The sequence below is a fragment of the Corvus brachyrhynchos genome, unplaced genomic scaffold, assembly GCF_000691975.1.
Source record: "Corvus brachyrhynchos isolate BGI_N302 unplaced genomic scaffold, ASM69197v1 scaffold521, whole genome shotgun sequence".
NCBI classification, from domain to species: domain Eukaryota; kingdom Metazoa; phylum Chordata; class Aves; order Passeriformes; family Corvidae; genus Corvus; species Corvus brachyrhynchos.
Genome location: NW_008236216.1, coordinates 61,254 through 66,299, shown reverse-complemented (window position 1 = coordinate 66,299; position 5,046 = coordinate 61,254). Strand labels below are relative to the sequence as shown.

The 5,046-nt window shown below is 45.9% G+C and overlaps 1 protein-coding gene and 1 long non-coding RNA gene across 2 annotated transcripts in view; one reads left to right on the top strand and one right to left on the bottom strand.

The window, feature by feature from the left end:
- LOC103624076 (CBP80/20-dependent translation initiation factor) overlaps positions 1–5,046 on the bottom strand; it is a gene marked incomplete at its 5' end in the record, with an annotated part of 87,361 nt that overhangs the window by 38,071 nt on the left and 44,244 nt on the right. The gene's annotated exons all lie outside the window — the stretch shown is intronic.
- The window catches only part of LOC108449213, a 23,952-nt gene continuing 19,141 nt past the window's right edge, over positions 236–5,046 (top strand). Inside the window, exon 1 of the long non-coding RNA XR_001865338.1 lies at positions 236–358. This is a non-coding gene — a long non-coding RNA (uncharacterized LOC108449213). The remainder of the gene's footprint in view (positions 359–5,046) is intronic.

Sequence of the window (5,046 nt, the reverse complement as noted above, 5' to 3'; positions counted from 1 at the left end):
CTCTGGCTGCCCACATCAGGGCTGTGGGGGGGTTCTGCAGGTGGAACAGGGCCCATCGGCTCCAGGATGGCCATGGCTCGGCCTGGCCTGGCCCGAGCAGGGCCTGGGCCAGGCCCACTGGTCCCTGCACAGGGCCCGCAGCCACCTGTCCCAGCGCCGGAAATGAGAGAGAGCCTCTGCCTCAGGGTTTCTATTCTTAAGTGTGCGTCACAGAGGGGGTCACAACTTTAAGTGGCTCAAAGAATTGTCCATATTCAAACTGGCCATCTGATAGGTCCTATCAGGTCACAGAGGAAGCTGTAAGCACCCCCCTGCAAGGACATCACTTCTGGAACTATGCTTTGCCAACCCATGACAGGTGTGCAATAGGGTATGCATTATGGTATACCATAGGGTATGCACTATAGTATGCTATAGGATATGCAATAGGGTATACTATAGGGTGTGCACTGGGGTATGCCATAGGGTATCCAACAGGGCATGCAACAGGGTATGCATTAGGGTACACCATAGGATATGCAATAGGGTATGCAATAATGTATGAGTTTTGGAATACACTAGGGTATGCATTAGGTTACGCAATAGCGTATGCCATAGAATATTCTATACAACATCCAATAGAGTATGCATTAGGGTATGCTGTAGGGTATCCAACAGGGCATGCAGCAGGGTATGCCATAGGATATGCAACAGAAACATCCCTTCTCCACTGGCACTGAAGCATTTTCAACTGCAGGGATGCACCAGGCTCTGGCTCTGCCTGCAAGTCAGTGAATACTCTCAAGTGGGCAGAGATGTTCTATTTGTAGTGTTTGGGGTTTTTTTTTTTTATTAAAAGAAGGTATCTGCCTTCTTTTTGATGTGCTGTTGGCCATGGTTGCTAAGGGGAGCAGTGTACAGTTAGTCCCAGTAATGTCCATTCTAATAATAACTTGACTCTGCATAGCTCAGATGCAGACACAGCTCTGCTATAAAGCGCATGGCTGATTCAACAGAGGAATACTCCAACTTATGTTACATGTGAAGGGTTTGTGGCACATTGCTTAACACCTCCCCAATGCAAGTGAAACTGACAAGCAAAAACCTCTCAGAGGAGACACACTTTCAATGTATTAATTAAGAAGGTATTTCTAGAGGGGTGAGGAAACTGTATGTGTGCCCACCAAGATGTCCTAGCATGTCCCCAGATGCCCAAGCTCCCCAGGCCCAATTTGTCCAGGTCCATCCCAAGGGCTTGCATAGCTCAAAATCACTCTTTGTACCAAACACCAAACCAAACTCAATGAGCAGTAAATCAAACCCAAATAATTGAATTGTTTAGGTTGTAAAAGCCCTCTAAGATCATCAAGTCCAACTCTTAACCCAGCACTGCCAAGCCCACCATTAAACCATGTCCCCAACTGTCACATCTACATGTCTTTTAAATCCTTACAGGGATAGTGACTCCACCACTGCCCTGGGCAGCCTGTTCCAATGCCTGCCCACCCAGATGCCAAATGACCCTCCCAGCACCAAGACCCTGCATGGCAGCATCTCCCCGAGCTCCACCAGCTGCCCAGCCCATGACTCTGCATTTCCCTTCCTGAAAGGTTCTCAGTACCCAAATTCAAGACTCAGCCAAGATTTGGGACCAAAACACAAAGCATGGTTTTCTCAATGGGTCCCCTTAGAGACTGAAATGCTGCAACGCTGGTCAGGGAGATGCTCTTTAGAGGAGCTGCTGACAGAGAGGGGAATGATGTGACAACATTCCCATGCCACAGTGGGATGTGGGATCAAAACAAATCCCCCAAGATAAGCTGCAAATGTGCAGCCCCTGAGCATGAGCACCTTGTTAAACAGCTGAAAATATAAGAGGAGCCAGGTTAAAAAGAGTTTATTCCTGTTCTGCAGGAAAAACCTTTGCTGCTTGTTTTAAGGTCCAGTGGGCTATAGGTTCCAGGATGCTGGTAGGGCAGCTCAATGGATTAATGAGTTAATTTCTCAGATTTTCTGGTGGGACTGAGCTGTTGCCATCACAGTCCTGAGAGAAAGGGAGAAACACGCCCCTACAAAACAGAAGCATCTGTTGATCACATTGATCCTGATTTATCACACCCTGGCAGAGAAATTCCCCAGCTTGCTGGGCACCAGTGAGCTGAGCTCCTTAGGTCTGGGGATCAGATTAGTCTGAAAGGTGCAAGAGAGACATAAATCCAACCCTGGGGAATGTGTTTTATTAAAGTTGTTCAGTCTATTTTTTAATTAACAGCAAATTATCTTGAAATGTCTGATGGAGGAGCCAGGATGTGATACAGGAGGCTCAGGCTTTAAGAGGTTAATTGCTGATTGTGGGTACCGCTAGTATGGCAAAACTTTGCAGCTGCTTGCTAAACAATATACTGCTTGCTTAATATTTGCTATGCTGGCCAGGCAAAGGGGAAGAATGTATGGGAGGATAAGGATAAGATGCCAGACCATTGATAAGAAGAAGAAACCGTGACCAAGAGATCCTGCTTTCGGACCTTGGAACCGGCCCAAACCAGCTTTGGAGTTTGGACTTGGACCAGGACCTCAGAGAGCATGCACAAGGAAGCAAGGTGAAGAGTTCAAATCTGAGGAAGACTGCTTACTTCATCCCGGAGACCCTGGCCCACGACCACCAGGCGGCACTGCGCAGGCCTAATAAGATGCTGAGCTAATTATAATACGAAGCAGAGACAGACGATGAATATGTATAGGCGTACTGTGTAACTTGATGCATATGCAATTTGTAACCAGATATATTTCAAGCTGAGTACTGCAGTTGGCACGCATGGTTTTTGGGGCTACCCCCCATGTGTCCAGTGCTGCAATAATCATACCTACTTTACAACTTTCGAGTTGTAGAGTCCTTTCCGCGTATCAGATGGGAGCTGGGTAATGTTATATCATCAAACATGTATCAATATATCATATTAATATGATATACCAACATTGTGGCATCAACTATATATCAATATATATTAATATAGCAATATGATATCCATATTAATCCATAATATCATATATTATCCAATATGTCAGATTGATATTGATAATATATCATATATCAATACCATCAACTAACTTATTTCACACCAAAGCAGTTGTGATGAGTCTTTTGGGCTTCATACCTGGGTCTATCTCCAGCCAGGGCTATCAAGCCTGAATGCATCACAAAAATTCCTGGTTTAGGGCTTGATTTAAGTATTTAATGAATCCGTGTGAATGTATCTGATTATTTTGGTTAGAAAAAGAAACTGTGCTTGGAGAAAGTCAAAATCCTTTACTATCAGAAAGGAAATGTCAAATTATTTAATTTCACATAGCAGTTAGTTTTTGACCTGTAGTGATATGTCCCCTTTTTGCCCCATCAAGACATTTATAAAAGATGTGCAGTTTAGGGCTGAGAAAATCCCTTTTGCATATTTTTCTATGCTTCAGAAAATTAAGTGGGTCACCTGTACACCCTACTCAGTCTTTGTGCTTCATTTCTCCCCAGCTTTCCACAATGGACATGTCCTGATTCTGGCCAGGACAGGGTTAATTTTTGCAGTAGACAGGAGGAGCATGGCTAGGACCCTGAGGTTATTCTATACCACCTCATGCCATACTACGCAGGAAGTGGACAGGGATGGGTCCCTTCCAGTTGGATCAGTGTCAGAGTGAATGGTCAGGGTAGCGCTGGGTTCCACATGGTAAGCACTTGCGTGTGAATCGTTTGCCTAGCTTGTACACTCTGTTATTAATATTATTGTTGTTACCATTCATTTCTTACTTCATTGCTGTTCCTAGTAAATTGTTCTTATTTCAACCTGTGATCTTTACCTTTTGAAACTCCAATTCTCCTTTTCATCCTGCTGGAGGGGGAGGGGGAGTGAGGGAGCAGCACACATTAATGAGTGTTTCAGTGGGAACATTTAACTGGGGAATATCATTCCTACACCACAACAGCCTTACTTTATCCACCCCTTATTATATACCATCTACCTCATGCCCAGATCATACATCTTCCAACTATATATATATATACACACACGCAAAAGTATGAGTATCATTTCCATAGTCAATGGCCATCCCCCCCATGATGTCTGTTGAGTTCATTTAGTCCAGGACTTTGGTTTCCATCTGTCCTAGATGTCTTCTAGGGCAGGAGGGCAGGTGTGCTGTCACCTGGTTACAAGCTGTATCAGGAGCTCACATCTAGTGTATCTGGAGCAGTCAATCCTCATTGTCTATGGTAGTTATTGTCGGAGACTGAAATGTTATAGTTTATAGCTTAAACATCTTAATGAAGGACTTTTGCCTATTATAGCAAAACTGTATAACAGAAGCTGAAGACCACCATGCTCTAAGGCCCTGCACTGCACGTTGATGGAGATAAGATAAAGTGACTCAGGTCTGGGCTGGGGGAAGAATATATATTGGAGGAGGATCATAGCACCTTCAGTGTGGAGCCCACAGCCCCAGGGCTATCAGCTGCCAGGCTCGAACAGACCCTCATACCAAAGGGAGGGAGGAAGAGAGGTTTTGGGTATGTGGTAAAAAAGCCTCTGGTCTGATGCAGTGAATGCCCATCCTCTGCTGTGCAGACCACCTCAGCTGTGGGGCCCCTTCATCCCAGGAAAAGCCGCATCCACGTGAAGGACAGAAGAGGGGGTGTCATGGCCCATCAAAGGTCCCCCCCCAAAGGGGTCCCCAGACCCTGCACCAGAGCACTGCAACATGATGCAACAGATCCACAGTGTTGCAAGGGACAGTATCAAACTTGCCCGCCCCAGGGGAGGCTCATGGGCATTCCCACCTGCCCCAAACATATTAATCCATTGGATGCTATACTTTTTGGTGGTGCGGGCAGCGGGGGACCCTCACCACCAAGAAGACCAGATGAATGGTAGCAACAAGAAGTTGTTGGGACCCTCGGAATGGTGATATGTTACTACCTAACCCCTGTCACTCTCTCTCTGCCCCCCTCGCCCATCCTTCCTTCCTTCCTTCCTTCCTTCCTTCCTTCCTTCCTTCCTTCCTTCCTTCCTTCCTTCCTTC